This window comes from Passer montanus, unplaced genomic scaffold (genome assembly GCF_014805655.1).
Source record: "Passer montanus isolate IOZ18808 unplaced genomic scaffold, ASM1480565v1 scaffold29, whole genome shotgun sequence".
Classification (NCBI taxonomy): Eukaryota; Metazoa; Chordata; class Aves; order Passeriformes; family Passeridae; genus Passer; species Passer montanus.
In genome coordinates, this window is record NW_024367596.1 from 10,310,879 (window position 1) to 10,328,879 (window position 18,001).

Genomic DNA, 18,001 nt, shown 5'->3' on the forward strand with positions numbered 1-18,001 from the left:
AGCTGAATATCAGCCTGAGGTGTCATCTGCCAAATGTCACCTATTGAGGGAAAGCCTTTTTAAATTGTTCTTCTTTCTTACATACTGCTTCCCTTCTTGATACTTTTTCAAAAACCTGTCATGTTCCTATTTGTCATCCTAAAGAGGCGATGAAAAGAAGTCCCCTGCCTAATCTCGAGTTAGTGAAGGTTAATTGTGGCTGGAAGAAAGGTGACCATTTATACCAGTAAGAGAATGGAGAGTTGCTGGTGGAGCCAACACCACTGATAGAGAACTGCTATTGAAATACTCACAGGTTTTTCAAGGTCCCTGGAGACTGTTGAAAGGAGGAGATACCTTAAGTCAGAATTACTTCAAGGTATCCATTTCCATCACAAAGTTTGGGCAGTGAGTGCTTCCCACTGTTCTCTAAGATTGGATCTGGCCTCGGGACCAACCCATTTTGCAGCTGATTTGCTGCTCAGGCCAAGTCCATAACCAAAACTCATTTTCTGCTTTTGTAGGAAGGGACACTTCACATAAAAAGCATCACCTGGTCTTGTTGGAGCAGGTAAAGGCAGACAAAGTACAAGAGACTGAGTAAATGGCTTTCCCACTTGGAGAGGCTGGTCTTGCTAAAACAGTATTAAAATCTTTCAGCCCAGCCTTACTACACGATCAGAGAGCTTTCTTTCCAGCTGTCATTGAAACACCTTGTTGCTAAATCCCAGGTTGAAGGTGCTAAGTCTGCCTTTTATGTGGTCCTTGCTGCAAGAGGCCAAAACTGATGCTGCATTTCCAAGTGCTGGGTGATGTTCACACAAGCCCTGAGCCTTAGTCAGTCCCTTCTCCAAAGAATCTGTGACTGGAACAATCAGACAAAGTGGGGATTAAGAAGATCTTTCACAAAGGCAGTTTTTAGCTGGTATGGGAACAGAGCTGCTCTCAAAAATATTACTATTATCCAGTTGATGTGGACAGCACAGGGAATATATCCAAATTTCTTCAACAACCAATTTGGCCATTTGGCAACAGAAAGATATACTGTCAATAGGCTTCTTCTACTTCTTTTGGGAACACAGTATCCTCTGTTCAGTCATCTCTTCAAATATCAGCTCCCCAGGATCTATAAAGTTGTACCAGATACAGTCTGAGATGCAGGGAGTTTCTGGCAGAAAATAGGAATCCACACCTATGGAGTCCTCCAAGACAAGGACTAGTTTTCTGCTCTTGTGCTTGGAATTTGTTCCCCAACATGGAGTTTTGCCTCCTGCTTTCATTTCTTGCCCTTCTTTGCTGCCAGCTCCCCTCCATTCTTCCTGGACTGGAGGTAATAGCTCCTTTTAGCAGCAATACTCGTGTCAGCACTCGTCTGTCCTTGCAATTGTGTATTTATAGGTATTTGGGCTATTTGAAAATGAAAGCACCTAGCACAGGAGGATGGCACAGGGCAGATGCAATGGGACCTGCTCTTCCTTATGTGAAGTTGCTAAGGATGTCAGGCTCACTTCTCTGACCGTTTTCCCATTGGGACAGGCTGCTGCCACCTTCCAGGCTGGTCCTGCACTTTGGCACTTCTTCACAACATCCAACAGAGTGGGTTTCAAGCCAGTTCAGCCGAAGGTGTGATTTGTGTAAGGTTTGGGAAAGGTACTCTTATAGAAGGGTAAATGTTGTTCATTAGATGTGGATGCCTTAATTTCTGCCCATAGGCAGAAATTTTTGTGCCTATGAAATACAGGTAGTGCGCATGCAACTTCCACTGAGACATTTTGGGACCCAGAAATTTTTGACATTTTCTGTGTTGGCAAATAGTGGGGAATCAGGATACATTAAAATACATGCTTGTAGCCCACAAGTTCACTGACAAATTAATTTAGAGACCTCAAAATATTCCCTCCTTCCCCAAAAATTGAAACTTGAAATATTAATTTCTTCTTTAGAGTATGAACCCTGTGATCAGCCAGCTCAGTGTCCAAGAGTATCTTCACTAAAAGACAATACCCAAATAATAATTTAGCAATAAAATCAAACTAGTCTGACATTGCAATTTCTAAATATCTTTGGAAAATAACTTTCAGAACTACAGTTGTGTAACTATGATTCTCTGGGAATGTTCATCTGGAAAGGACCAAAGTGCTCGCCAGGTCTTGCATAGAGCCTAGCATTCAGATTGTGTATTCACAGTTTGGACAAGTGCTACTATTTGGGAGCAAAATTTCACTAAAGCCCTTGAAATAATTAAAAAACTGAATATACTTTACATTTGAAAATGTTAAGGCTATTAGTTAAGACTTCTAAGTAACATTGACACTATCACAACTGTTAATATCGAGTCCATTTAGTTGTTGCCTTGGAACTCTTTACAATACAAGCCAGCTTAGTTAATGAGTGCAGTTCTGTGTTATTAGTTACCCAAAATCAGCTGGAAAAGCTGCTGGCTTTTATTTCTGAAATGGAACTGAATATGCTCAATCTCCAGTGATGGAAATGAAGAATCATTCTGTCAATTCCCTTTCTGCCAGCTGATGCTAGGGTCAGAGAAGTAGGTCACACCTTTCTGGTTTTGAGATGGAGAAATACTTATTTTAGACCAATTTGCTCTGAGCACGGAGCTCATCTGCTGGGTTGAACCAGGGCATTGTTGCTTTCTCTAGTGCATTGTTCTGTTCTCCCACTAATTATCTCCAAATGTTTCTTATGCCTGGAACACAGTAGTAGTGATGAATAATGGGCTCTCTTCTCTTAACCCTTCGACCTGTAATTTGGCTTTCCACTCCCACCTAGATGCTTTCACTTTCCTGCCTCCACCAGCGCTGTGTTAGTCTGACACCTGCCTGTATCAGATTTGCTGCCCCATAACCTCCTCTCTTCTGTTCTGCAAATTGAGTAGGAGAGTGCAGGAGTGTGGTCTTGGTTCCAGCATTTACTGTCAGGATCATGGTGTTTGCTTTATGTGTGTCAGTGTGGATAAAGGGACATCTCAAATGCCTGTGGCCCCTGTGTTCCCCCTGTGGGAAGGGGAACAGCCACAGTCACTCCAGACCTTCTGCTTTGGAGATGACCTCCCAGAAAAGCTGTTCAAACTGTTGATTTGTAGGACTTGTTGCAAGATCATTCTAAGAGATGGGGTTTGATTGCTGATCACTTTGGGTAAACAGTGGTGCCCCTCAGATGGGGTTTCCTTATGAAGGGTAGGCTGCAGATATTTGACAGATCATATGTGAGAACTGAAGCCTGAAGAAAGCGGGGGGTGACATCTGTGGGTTCCTGCAGGTGACTGAGGTTAGTGGGAAGAAGGAGAGGGAAGACTTGCTGCAGATGAGTCATGGAGGCAGTGCTTGGAGGAAATTGGACTAGGGCATATCCCATCCTACAAAATAGTACAATGTCCAAACACATTCTCATTACAATTCTTTACACCTCAAATCCTTTGGCTTCAATTTGGTGGTTGTTTTCTTTCCAATTTAGAAAACTGAGCCATCAACCCAGCATGTGGAGCTATTGAAGGCAGGTGTAGTCCCCTTGGGAGGGGACATTTGGGGGCCTGGCAGGTGTAGTCCCCTGGGCCAGCACTCCCATTTCAGGGCAGAGGGCAATTGTGCCCTGGCTTGTGCAGTGTGCCATGTCTGTGCTGTCTCCCAGAGTGCTCCCTCAGATCACTGGCACCACCTTCCAGCCTTGACAAAACACTCAGAAGCATCTGCAAGCCTTTCCTCCACAGAAGAGCATGAACACTGAGTGCTGTGAGCTTCTGCTCTCTGCCTGCCTCCTGCACCTTCCCATGCTATTTCCACAGAGAAATGCCTCAGAGTAATTGCAAAGGCCAATGCACTGTCATCACATTTGGCTGGTTTCATAACTGTCCAGTCTCATAAAGCACTGGCATTTGGTTAGGCTGGAAGCAGATCACAGTTGGAATAGCACTGCTCCATGTCTCTGGTGAGAGAGGCTGAGCTTTTGTTTATGTTGGTGTTGTCTGCCCTGCAGCTCACAAGGGCTGGGCTGAGACTGGTGATGCTTCAATGCTATGATGCTTTTGGAAGTCTCTCTGAAGGTTTCAAATGTTGAAATTGGCCCGTACCTCTTCTCCATTGCTCTCACGTATCATTTATTGTCCAAGTCTCTTCCCAGCTGGTACCACAGCCCAGGAGGCAGTACTCAGCCTGGGTACAGAATGGCCTGTCTGCTAATCCTGGAGAGCAGCTTGGTGTAGAGAAGAGCTTTAGGCTCAAGGCTTTTTCTTTGTAGAGACAGGTAATGACTGGACAAGAGAAGCTGGCCTCTTAGCTGAAGGCCATGTGACAGTCCTTGGAACTGCTGTCACTGTTGTGTCTACACAGCTTATGAAGTGAGTTTGCCAAGGTGGGAGTCAGTCCCTACAGCTGAAAGACAATTCTTTGTGACAAGAACCTTGATATTTGTGGACTGTAATTACACAAAGAGACTATGCTGCTAATCTAATCTTCACCTTCTGCCTCATTCAGATGAGACCTGTACCTGTAATGTCTGCATCAAGGCTAATAATTCACTGTTAAGCTACAGCACATGTTTTAGGATGACAGCAAATCTTGTTTTAAGAGCTCTAAGGGTGGAGAATGAAACTCACCCCTACATCATTTGTTCAAGTTATTAACCACTGGCATTATTGCAAGTTTTAATTTTTAAATACTCGTATTATTTCCAGTTTGATTTTTTCCAGCTTTTACTTTGAGCTTCTGGATCTGGTTATAGTTTTGTTTATTAGATTTTTTGAAGTCCTTCAACATCTCTCACAGTCCCCTGCTGAGATATGTTAATAGAGTTAGATCAAATCACCTCCAAACCTTCCCTTTGGTAAACCAAATAGGGAGGTGGAAAGGCTTCAGCAGCCTGGTCTTTCTCCCTCACTGTAACATCTGGAGCTGAATGATGTGTGAGGTTGGATCAATCATCTGTTCACAGCGGCATCTGACCACCTATTTGATGATGCTTAAATGCATCCCGCGGAAAGTACTTCTTTTACTTGTGGCTGTTTTCTAGACCGAAACCATCTGTGGATATTTTCCACTGCCTAACCCGAGCAGCCAAAGCGCGGAGCGGAGGGCAGGCGGTACCTGCCGGGGAGGAGCGGCACCGCCGGCACCGGGCAGCCGCGGCTCCTGCCCCGGCAAACACAACTTGACCATTTCTTGCCGGTTTATCGCAATCGATTTATGGCTTCCAGTTTTCTGTCGCTTATTTGCTATTGCCCTCTAGTGGAAATAGGATGGCCGGTGGCTTGGCTTCCCAAGCGCTGTTTTCTCCCATGTCTTGTTGCTCTGGGGTTCTCTTCTTCGTTGTATGATGTTGCAATATTGTTTACATGGATTTTAACATATAGCTTTGCTATTCAGTTTTATTCTACGCAGGAAACAAGTATCTGGTCTCTACAATTGATAACTAATGTGGTGCTGTGTCTGGGAGTAGAACAGACTTGCCCTTTACAAGGGAAATTACAGGAGATGTTCTCGTTTCAGGCTTAGAATAATTCAGTCGTGAGAGTCAGAATTCTGAAGTGAACTTTGTGTATGCTGCCAGCACCCACCAGCCTGGTACAAGGAGTGAGCTTCTCTGGAGGCAAAAATACTGCCTTTTTACTATTTGTATTTCTATCTGAAGTCTTTGTTTTTATTAAAAAGAGTGAACTATTTAAAGCACACTCTTTCCAATCAATCATTTCACTTTGTCAGACAAGCCAAATCATTTATTGAAGGATTTTGGCTAATCAAAGTCTGTCTACTTATAGGGATCCTAGAAGATGGTTTATTAATGAGACCTAGATTTTTTTTTCCCTGGTTGTAATGCAGGGAGATCTTAATAAGCAATGAATTGCTGTGTCTGCAATCACTTTTGAGAGGCTTAAAAGGAAAACAATAATACTATGACTAATATGATTGCTCTCCCTACACTGCCATCCGGCGGATGCAAAATTAATTTCCTTTTGCAAATGTGAAGGGAAATTCTCCTACTGATATCACAGCTTGCAAACTTGGACAACGCTGATTCTCACTTGTAACACAATTTCCAGACCAGTGAGGAAAATGTTGGTTATTCTTTAATTTTAGTTGTTTTATATTAAAAAAGGAGATTTCCAGTCTCTCATCTACAAAAAATCTCTATCTTGTAATGGAAACCTGTCTGGATCTTGAAAAAGGGCTCTGAAAGCTTCCCAGGTTCTCTGCTTTCAGTATCTGGCATGGAGAGCCCATGTTTTGGTTTCCTGGTTTTGGAAAGAAGGTTGAGCTCTGATGTTGATTTTCAGATAATCAGTGTGTGGGCTATTAACAACAGAGCCTAGGGTCAGATGCAGCACTGCATTTTTGGTTTGGGGTGAAGAGCTTTTGGGACAAGGATTAACTCTTTACTTCTTCCCTCTAGGATTGAAAACCGAAATAAATAAAAGGAATTTGTGCTGCCTACAGCCTCGTACCTGCTGGTCTGCAAGTGGGACCTCACAATGAGATTCTTCTCAGTGCAGCAAAACTCACTGACCACCACTGGCTGTGTTGGACACCTCTCCAGATTCCTCTGGAACAGTAAAGTGAGTACTGGGAATGGATGGAGGCAATGTGAAAAACTGAGTCCTTCAGCTGAGCACACAGCTGTTAGGGCTCTGTCATTGCCTGCATCTCTCTCTGTTTCTGGATCCTACATAAATCAATGCAGCAGCTGCAGCAGTAAGATTCCCTGTGCTTCTCTGCAGGAGGGTTGTGGAAGTGGAGCAGAACAGGACCAGCTCTGGCATTTTATCTGCTGCAGGTGAGCCAGGAAATCACCAGGAAGTGGCATCCACCCCCTGGAGACACCACAGCTCATGCTAGTCATGGTACCAGTCCTTACATGGGACCCTTGGGCTTTCTTCAGAGCCCATCAGCTCTCCAAAGGGATTCTGCAGTGTGGGGATTTGGGGCCAGGAAGGTCCCAGTCTGGAGGTGGGAAGTCCTGCTGCCTCACAGTGCTTCCAGTGTGTTCCAGCCCTGAGTCATTCCCTCGCCTGTTTGCTTTTGGTGTTTGTTTATTTACCACCGAGGTGTCGGCCCAGAGCAGGCTGACTCTGCCGAGCTCCTTCGGTGGCCTGGTGGCTGCTGCCAGCTCTGCCAAAGTCCTGCAGTGCTGGGAGTGTTTCACCCAGGGGCAAGGGGGAGACAATCGTGTTCCTGTGAGAGCAATGCCACCACCAGCTCAAATCAGAAGCGTGCTTGGCTCTAGGTAAGGAGTGCAGCAGCACAGGGTAAACTACCTGCACCCTCACCAAAGAGCCCCCAGCTCCCAGATCTGCTCCCTCAACTGCCTGGGGGGGTAGGAAGAGGTCGAGAGGCATATCCTTTGCTGTAATTATATCCTGTTGCTAGAGATATTGTGCTCTGCCTAAAGAAATCATCATAATGCAGCCTCCCAGAGAAGGTAATTACTGTGCATCTTATGAATGGCTGCATGTGAATGTCTGCTCAAGCTGCTGTCAGCAGCAAGTTTCAACACATCTTACATACCAGGCATTTTACAGCCTTAGTTTTATTTGTTTTCATCACCCCTTGCCTTGTGCTTTAGTTTTCATTAATGGATCTGGGGTTTTTTTTGTTTGTATTGGTTTTCTTTTTCTCCCTTTTTTTTTTTTTAAAGAGGCCAGAGTTCATGTCTTTGATGGAGCATTTGGGTGGTGGCCACAGCTCTTGTTTGCTGCATTTCTATTGCTCTGTGGTGGCTTGAGGGGGACCATCTGGAAGATGTTGTTTCTAAGCTATTCCCATATGGTAGGATCTGAGTGGGCCCTGGTTTCCTACTCTGATCACAGATAAAATGGACTATATCACTGTTGATACAACCTGGGGTCAATCTACCTCTAGCACAACTGCACAGATTTAAGCCCACAGGACAACCTATTTTTCCTGTTGTACTTTCTTAGCTTCTCTGTCTCATGTTGAAAAAGGGTTGGTGAGGGATGCCAGACCCCTGAGCTTTCCAAAACCAGTCAGCTGCCTGCCTTGGTTGGCAACCAGTGCATGTGTCACTGTGTGGTGGCTAAAGTTGTGGAGGGCCACAGCCTGATTGTTCTGTGCATGCAGATTGCCATGTCTTCAGATCCTCATCCTTTGGCTTTGCAGGGACCTTTCAGCCAAAGAGATGGGGCAATACCAAAGAGCCCTGGTTTGTCTCAGTAGGAGTGACCCAGCAACTTTTTCTTTCTCAAAGGTCACTCATGCTTGCCTTTCCCCAGCACTCTGTAATTTGCCTTCTTGTTGTGTGTGTAGGGCCACAGTGTGTGACCATGACATCCTGCATTGCTGTACAACATCCTGTCCATCTCATGGACAGCTCAAGGGAGGATTTGAAACCACTCCTTAAATTTCCTCTTTGTGAAAATGGCTGTGAAATGCTTACTCTTGCAATGCTGAAGCTGAATAATCTTAGTACCCTTGCTGATTTGTTGTGTTTATGGCCAGTCTTCTGTGCATGCTGAGCATCTGCTATGTTGCATCCTGCGGTGGTTTAATCCTGGTGCTGTGTCCATCCCCCTCTGTGATCCTTGGTGAAGCCTCAAAGGCAGCTTGGCTGCTGGAGGATGGAAGGTGCTATAATAAATGTGAGCTCATAACGTTGTTGTTAAAAATAACTGGAGCTAAATTATAAAGAAAAAATCAATCTTATTCAGTCCTAGCCCAAGGGGAAAATGGACATGAGGGATTGGGCAATCCTTCTGTAAGTTCTTTCTTTAGACTATATTTAAACCACATCGAGAGCCAGATTCTCAGCTGGTGTCAATTGTTATTGACTTCAGTGGAGTGAAGCTGGTTTACACAAGTTGAGGCTGCTAAATGCCAGTATTTGGATGAAGCTGAGGCAGCTGGAATTACTTTTGCAGAAAACTCTAGTCTGATGCTGGTTCAAAAGCTCTGATCCCTCCTGAGTGCTTGAGCCATCGGTGCTCTCTTTTAGCAGTTCTTTTGGGATGTGAATGGTTGTGAAAATACCTTTACTTGGTATTTTCACAACCATTAAAATTTGCTCTAATCTCAGCTAGGTTCTGCAACTCTAATGTCTGTCATTATTCTGTAGTCACTGCTTTAGATGGGCTCCTCTGAAAATCTCTGCAAAAACCTTTTTTATTTGCTACTTTGCTGGCATCATCTCCTGTCTAGACACTCTAATTATGAGAACCAGGGAGCATACAGTGTGATGTGCAGATAAACCTGGATAACTCCAAGGTAACAGAGTGCTGCTTCCATCCCTCCCTGACTGCCCTCCAAACCAGTTTTGCCTATTTGTTGTCTGCTCCAGTATGAACATTAGCAAAGTGGGGACTGTACAGTGCCACCTGAGCAATATTCATTTGAATTTTGCATTCAGAAGCAAATGTTTTAAGCCATAGAAATAGAGAGGCAAACCTCAAATTGCAGTGGGATCTAGCAACAGTGGGTTAGCCTTCCCTACTTCTGTTTTTCAGTATGCCTAAAAACTCTCTGGATTAAGTAAACAACCTCCCCCACCACCACTGTCAGCAGAATGCATTAAATCTGTAAGCTGATTTGAGTAATTTTTGTGTATTCATATCCACTCTAATTCCCTTCTCATCCATGGGCTTGTTTTTTATTTATGCCAGCACAGACTCTATCCAAACTCATCCTCTCTCTATTTCAGCAATTTTTTAAAGAGTGTTTAAAGCTACTGATTTAAAAGGAGACCATCAAATGATCAATACAATATAGAATATTGGAGTGCATTTTGTTGTTTCAGCTGCTGTCCACAGTATGTCACCTCTGGAAGTGTGTAATGAGAAGAAAAAAACACTTTTTTCTACTGCCCTTCTTTAATATGTCATCTTTCCTGATTCCTTGCTGTAATGGATAAAAATTTTCTGTAATACTTAGCAAGGCCCCTGGGATTCAGACTCTCAAGTCTCTGTGCTTGGAGTGCCACATGGGTTTCTATGGGTCTCTGCAGGAGCTGGGGCATGTGAGAATAATCTGTTTGCTGCATTTTGACTCCAAATCAATGTGCTTTGAAGCGATTATAGGGAGGGATTTTCATTTGCTTTTTGTTTTCTTGGTCACAGCTTTTGAAAATCACTGTGCTGGTCCGTGGGAGAAGTGCCACCATGCAGCTCCTTTGCTCCAAGGGAGGCATATTTGCACTCCTGGCAGTGACATGGCTGAGTAAATGCTCTGGGACACGCATTTAGGGTCCAGCCCTTTAAAGTCTGGATCAAAACACATCCTTTTATGAGTCCTGGTAATGGAAACATACCATGAACATGAATGACTTGAAAATAATTTATCATAGTGCAGGTTAATGGGTGACTTGGATGAATCTCCTAGCTTTGGATTCTGACAGGAACTGTTGAGTTTGAGCTGCACAGTGCTGCCTCTTGGGGAAAATTGCACAGGTTTAATTAGAATCTGTTTCCCAAGTGGTGGAAAAGTCTATCTGGATGCTCTTCTTTTGGAGTAAGCTTGGGGTCTCATCTGAATTCGCCTAGGACACATCAGAGTGTGTCTCTATAAGGAGCTGACTTTGGTGGCAGATGTATTGAAAGAGTGAATCTCCAATCCTGAGCCCCAAAAGTCAAGCTCCAGGTAAGGTTTCTAGACCAGTCTATGTGGGGGTGTCCTCAGCCTGCATTTAGCCAAATCTGAGACTGCAGATGGAGCTGTGGCTCTAGGACTTTTCCCAAAGGAGACTTGGGAAAAATCAGAGTCAAGGCCAAGCCAGCTCCAGTCCTGTATGGAAGTGGGAGCTCATCTTTCCTCTCCCCAGCCTTTTCTACTCTCAGGCTAGTGATTTGTTTGGGGTTGTTGGACACTTGTTAATATCCCAGAATTTGGTGCATGCGCGTGAACCCAAGGAAAAAGAAATCTCCATGTGAGGCAAACATACTTCCTTCCCTTCTTTTTTCTCCCCCCAATCACTGTATCACCATGTTGATGTGAATGGGTGCATTGTACTGCCATGGCTTCCTGCACCAGATGCAACTTTCAACCAGCCCATAACCCTCTCTCTCATGCACTAGGGTGACACAGCCACATCATCCCTTCTCCCTCTGTTGATTTTTGGCATGGATCTTCTTTGTTACCTTTTCCATTGCACTGCTACTAAACATGTAGTGATAGCAGGAAGATGGTTGGCATTATTCTGTATGAGACCTGTAGGAAGAGTAGGTTTGTACTCCTACACTGGTTTGAAGGTAAGGGTGCCAGGCTGGGTATGCACTCAAGGTCCCACTAGGGTTATTTTACTCCTTGCCTTGCTGGGGGACGTTTCCACAGAACGTACTATGGCAGGCTTTGAACCAATTTGTAGTTCCTTTGTTTATGATGAAATTAGTTCACTTGTTTTATGTAAACTCTCCCTGAGATTTGTTTACTTTGGCACAGGGATCCATGTGCTTTCAGAGATGCAAGGAATTTAGCTACTGGGAGCTTGTTTAGTTTAGTTTGTTGCATTTGCAAAACAGATGGTGGAGGGGAAAATGTATGTGTGGGGAGGCTTTAGAACAGGATTTGGTTAATGTTTGCTGCCTCTGTAGTTTTCTTTGTTGTTTTCTGGCTGAAACAGGATGGGTTTCCATCACAGGGAGAAGAAAGACAAGACATAAGAACTGATATGCATTTTGCACACAGGGAGAAATAAATATAATTTAGACTTGAGCTGTCATTTTTTGGGCATCTTTGCCAAGGTGGAACTCCCAGTTTCTAGGGCTGGTACAGAAGCACCATGGGGGCCTTGTACATTGACTTGTCTTTTCCCTGTGGAGCCCCATGGGCCTCAGCAGACCTCTGAGGCATTGCTGTGCTGCTGCAGAGCAAAAGGAGGGAAATCTTCATGAGATGTGTGCCCCAGAGCTGGGTGGGGTGAGGCCATCCCCATGGCACTGGGGTGTTCTTTCAGTTATTGCATTTTGGTGCAGCTCTCTGTTGAAGTGAGAAAGGACAGTTGTCCTCAGTGGAAAACTGAAGCAGAGAGTAGAGGAGGCAGGACCTATTCAAAGTCCCACAGAGGGTGCCTCAAGGAGAAAGAGGGTGGATCCCAGCTCTGCTCAGCCAACTATTTGAGCCTTGTGTCAGGCAGATCATTTTGGAACAGGCCAAACTCTTTCTGTTCCAGGGGCCAAATCAGTGCCAAGTTGCAAGGGATGCTTGTAAGGCTCTGCCATGTCCATCTGTGGTGGGTTATGCACGCTGGGTTGTAGGGCACAGGCAGAGGTGTCACTTTCCACTGTACTTCCTAACTGAAAGGTTGTTCTCGTGGGCTCTGCCACTCCCCTTTATGTATTTGGGAGACTTGGCCAAAATCCTCTCAAACCTTCATGTCTTGTCTTTGGGTTTGTTATGGGGAGCAAGCAACTCCCTCTTTGCAACATCCTCACAGGAATGATCTTGGAGCGATTAGCCTTAATCAAACTTGGCACTTGCTCAGGGCAGGATCATGTTCCCCTGCATTCCTCCGTGGATATGGCAGGCAAAGAATCTGTCATCGTGTCTGATGACCTTGCCTGCAGTGCAGAGTGCCAAGAATGCCCCATGTTTTCTCAGGGTGGGGTGCTGTCCACCACCAATGGCCAGCAAAGCGTGATGATGGGGTGAGCGTGCGCTGGGATTGCTGGGGCATTTGCTGGTGGGCTTGGTGGGGGAGGAGCCCACATGCCACCACCTGGTTATTTTTGGGCAATGCACTGAGCTGCTGAGCTGGATCACCACAGCTTCATCCAATCTTCTGTCCCTACAGAAACATTTCTCAGACGTTAACGCTTTGCCCATCTAGGTGTCGTGTTTCTGAGAGATCTCTGTGCTTCCCAGCATGAGCCCAGTGCATATGCTTTTGCCCTTCTTCAAATCTCAGAGCTGAAGGGTGGTGGTTAAAAGTTCTTGAGCATTTTGCAAGCCTTCACTGACAGAAGGATGGCTGTCTTGCAGGTCAAAGAGTTTTCTGTCTGCTTATTGACCTCTTTTTTACCAAGGTTAGATGGATATCGGTTACATTTGGACAGATGCAAGTGGGGACTTTATTAGCAACCATTTAACCCTTGTCCCTTTTAGATTTTTATGAGCTTGAGAAGTCTTATATCCCTTCAATTTCCATATGAAGAAGTTGAGGCATGATGAGTTGCAGCGGTTTTTCCCAAACAAGTCTAACTAGAAAAGTGCTTGAAATTAAAATTCTTCTTAATCAGTCAGATCCTTGATAAGAATGACCTTCTGTTTCTGGTAGTAGTGCCTGCTGGCATCTGTGTGAAGAAAGATGGCATCTTTCCTAAATGGGAATTACCAGGAGCATGCAGTCTTGCTCTCCTACTGTGCCCAAAATGAGCAAAGAGCTGGTTGGAGCAGGAACAAACTATTGTCATGGATGAACCAGCTATGGAGAATAACAAAAGTCAGTGTCTTCCTTGAGCAGGATGACTCCTGCCATATGTGCTGTACCATCTCAGTGCCCTGTTTCAGGGTGTGCCTGCAAGGTGAAGTGTAGCCTCCAGGCATCACCTCGGAGCAGTTCTCTCCAGGATAGGCTGCATTTGGCCTGGCTTTGTGTGTGAGTGTGGTTGCCAACACATGCACAAAGCAAAGGCAGAGCAGACCTGAAGAGCAGCATTGGGTACCTGTTTGACCATGGCAGGGTGCATGGCCAGGTGAAGGTGTGAGCAGCAGCAGCACTGAAGGTGAAAATTATGCTGGCAAAGTTTTTTACTGGGCTCCAGCCCTGTGTATCTTTATTCTTCCCCCATCCTGTGTTAGAGCTCAGTCTTTCTCATAATTATCCACCTGGATCAATTACAGTTTAAGCTCTGCAGCCAGCTGTGGGAAGCACAGATGCATTGCACCATGCAGCATGTCCAGGGATGGCCTGGCCTGCTCAGTGGTCCTGACTGGAGCTCCATGCTCTTCCCAAACTCTATTTGCAATGCAGGTAAACTGTAAAGGAGGGGGAATATGTGTAAGACAAGGGAGATACACCAGTGTGTCTGCATTTTCCTGTTTCTGCAGGCTTTTCAGTGAAAGACAAAATAGTTGGTCCTTGGTGTTATGGGTTTGCAGTTTCCCTCTTGAAACTTTAAGATGTGGATCACAGGCTTGTGTTGGTAGGCACTACGCAGACATCTAAGAAAGAGACCATCCCTGTCTTTAGGACTAGAAATCATATAAAAGGCCAAAGCAGGATAGCCCATGGGTGGAGTAGAGCTGGAAGGAGAAAGTGACAATGCAGGGGAAGGTGTAGTGGAAAATCAGGAATTGCACTTTGCAACTAGTTTAACCAAGACCCTAGGGGAGAAAGTTTCCAGGTGTTGTGGAAGCAGCTTTGCACACCTTTATGGGGAGGTATTTGGCAAAGAACTAATTCTCATACTCTGGTGCATAACCCCTCACTTAACCATTGATTAATGAGTGCTGCAGGACATCACCACTGCTGTTCATGGGAAGAGACAGTTAGAAAGGGAGTAAAAGGAAGTCTACAGGAAAGGAGATAATCAGAAATCCCTGAGATGTCCTTACCTTGGCTGGCCTTTTCAGACCTTGTGCACTCTCTGGCCTGCCTGTTTGGCTACAGTGCCTATTGTGCTAGCACTGCAAAACCACTGGTGTGTACACTCTGGGGACTCCTGGGGTAGGACACCACAGGACAGGTTGTTTATTGGGAAGGGTAGGGGTGAGGAACACAAATGCACCAGGGATGGTAGGTTGGTAAGAGAAGGGCTGTGGGTCCTGCATAGATTGAAGCTGAAAACTTTGTCATCTGGTTGTGCAAGAGTGTCTGAGGCAGAGGGGATGTGTGTGATGGGCAGGAAAGGAGAGTGCCTGCATGTGTGCATAAGGAAGTACTGCAGCAGCTCTTGCAATTGTTTTAATAAGGGAACATTTCCCTGAATTTCTCTTTTGGCACCTGAGGGCCCTTCCCAGGATGCCCTTGGTGCAGTTGCTGTTTGATTTCCAGGGCAAATGCAGTACATACACACACAGAGCCCCATCTTGTTCATGCAAAGCCACAATCCCATCAGCACATGGCTCCTCTTCCTTTTGCTAACAGGGAAGGGGGGATGCGGGGGTTGGAATAATGACAGAGCTGATTATAATTAATATTTTTTTTATGTCTGAAGAGTGAAAGTCCTGCCCAAGTCCCCCAGCTGAGCACAAGCCAAAGTGTTAAATCCCTGTAGGGGTGTGTTTCATTACTGACGCTCTGCGTGTCGAGGCTGGTCGCGGGGTCTGATGCTGTGTGTGTGGAATTTTTGTGGCTATTTTCTATTGTGCCAATGAAAAGAAGGATCCCATCCGTATAATAAAAAGGAAACTTGAAGGTTTCCACGCCTACATGGAGGTGAATGCTTGCAGTATTAGTGTTTTTAGTAAGCATTTTACCTTTGCATGACTTTTCTGTATGATCACGTTGCAAACGATGGAGCAGATATTACTGGGGATGGAATATGATGGGATTCTCAGTAGCCTTTCCACAAAAGGTTTTGGCTAGTCCTTGCTTAGGCTGGTCTGTAGCTGGCTTTTTTATAGTCTCATAATTTTTCACTGGGCAGCGTGTGCTGGGTTTGACTCATCCCTGACTGTTCCTCTTTCAGGAACTGGGCTCTGCCAGAATGATGGGGACAGGGAGGCACTGATGGCTTCCTGATCCTCTCTTGACCAGCTGGGTGATCTCAAACAGGTCGTTTGCTCAGGACTCTGTTTTTTTCTGCGTGCTTGAGGTCACACAGTGATTGAAGGCTGAGCTGGGTATGGAAGTTGCCCTTAGCCAGATGTCTACACAGTGTAGTGGTAGTGAGGGAGCTGCCATTCCCAAATCAGTCCAAATCCACATCCTGCAAGTACTGATCACTTCAGGGGGCTGAAAGGCACCCTCAGCACACACCAAATGGACAGGAGAAAGTGGTACCCTATGTGACACCTTAGAGGTGCTTTTAACTGGGAATGAGCAATGGGCTGCAATCCTGCAAGCTTTCAAAGATCCTCTGAGCCTTTTGGATGAGAAAATGTGGAGAGCTTCAGGAATGTTGGCAACCTGGGTTGTGTTTGTACCTGTGCAGCCCTTGGTCACTTAAAGCAAATTTCAGCCATCAGAGTGCATGTGTCTCTCCCCTGAGAGAGAGACTGCCTGGACACAGTGCCCAGGAGCTCCCAAACATCCCTTCTCTCTGTCCCTCTCACTAAGGAGGGGTGGGTTTTCCTTGCTGTATCTGTGTTTCTCTTGCCATGGTAGCAGGTGAGAGCATATTGGGACACAGGCCCACAGGTGGCAGCTCACAGCTTCTGCACCCAGCTTCAACCTTGTCTCAGGTAAAGAGGATGTGTCCCTATGAGGTGGCTCTGTCTTTCCCTTTCTATCAACAGAAATTCCACCAGGAATAGGCTGAACCACACCAGCCTTGGTAGCTGTTCCCACCATTCCAGGATGGGTGTCTCTTCATCTCCCACACAGCTGGCCCATGTACTGCTGTTGCTCAACCTCCTCCTTTCTGCTCTTTTGGCAATGATGTGGACAAAAACAGCCCATAAATCTGTCCAGATTGTGAGCTTCAGTGCCTGACCCTGGATCTCCAGTCTGTACTTGTAATACCTGCAACTCCAGTGTGATCTGCCATGCGGGGTGAGATGCTTTGGGCTTTGAACTTTGCACCCCCAAAATACATTCAGCTGTTTGACAGAGGTCTGAGGTTTTCTCTGAAACTTTATTATTCCTTTCACTGGATTTTTTTTAACCTTCCAAATCCTATTTTTTTTTTCTCTCCCCCAGAAGAGTATGCTCAGCAGCTAAATGAGAGAGCTGGCTGGAGCATGCAGACTGTGAGCAGTGTAGGAGCTGCTGGGAGAGAGGAAGGGCAGCAGGAGAGCTGTCACAGAGCACGTGGCTCCTGCCCTCAATTAGCCTGTGTGGCCATCACTGTTGAAACAAGAGCACAGCAGGTCTCCAAGGAGTTCTCTTGTAGGTCTTGCTGAATTTATAAGCTGGGACCACAGTATAACTTAATTTCCTGAAATGTCAAGTGGCTTAAACTGGCTGCCTCCTCTATTGGTGTTGTTTTGGGTTTTTTTTAATGAACACATTGTGCTTCCATTTCCTGCAAAAAAATTCCTATCAATGTTTGATGATTGCTTAATAAGAGAAATCAGTAAGCACATGGAAAGTTCACATCCTGCAGATGAATAAAATGACTATAAGCTTTCTTCTGTGGTGCCAGGAGTTGGTGGGTTTTTTTTGGTTGTGGTTTGATTTATTTGTATTTTTATCCTTCCAGCAGAGAACATGGATCTGAAATTGTATCCTGAAATTCTGAGACCACTGGTGAGCTGTAGGAGGCCTTCAGCAACCACCAGCATTATTCCAGAAGGAAAAGGTAGAATTTGCTGGATGAGCAAGCTGGAAGAAGGTATTCCAAATTGGGAAAAGTAACAATGTTGAGGATGAGCCTGTCATTTAGTCTTTGTGATAGACTGTGGATTTTGTTTGATTTTGCAAGAGAAGAGGGCTTATCTAATTGAATTGTAGGTGTGAGCCTTTGGAAGGTGATTGTAAAGCTTGCAGGCAAGCCTGAAGGGTCCCAAATGGATTTATTGTTATTTTTTACATCTCTGTTTCTAGACAAGCCTTTATATTACTTCATAGGTGTGATTTCTGAGTCCTGAGCTCTTTATTCAAGATCTGTCTTTTATAATTCTTGTGTGAGCTAACACTCTTTTAGACCTGGAGATACTGTGTTTAGAGGGAACCTGACAGAAAATTTTAAAAGCCTTTTCATGTTAATTTTCATTACTAACTCTAATACTTCTCTGTCTAGAGCTTTCTCACTTCAAAGTGCTGTGCAGTCTATCAGCTAACTGCACAGGGAGGTAAATAAAACTCCCTGCCATTAGTATGGCTTTTGAATTTTTTGTAATTCTCTGAGTGTGGTGTTGAGCAGGGAGCCATGCAGAGACACCCACTGGGAAATATTTGGCAGAGGGACTGACAGACAATTTAAACTGTCTGAACACAGGCCTGAAAGAAAATCTTGTGTTGTGACTGT

At 45.1% G+C, this 18,001-nt stretch overlaps 1 long non-coding RNA gene across 1 annotated transcript; it reads left to right on the forward strand.

The window, feature by feature from the left end:
- Positions 1-6,388: 6,388 nt before the first annotated feature.
- Positions 6,389-17,364, forward strand: LOC120504272. The gene is made up of 3 exons (XR_005627983.1): positions 6,389-6,541; positions 6,704-6,759; positions 17,234-17,364. It is a non-coding gene; the product is annotated as an uncharacterized LOC120504272 (long non-coding RNA).
- Positions 17,365-18,001: the final 637 nt, after the last annotated feature.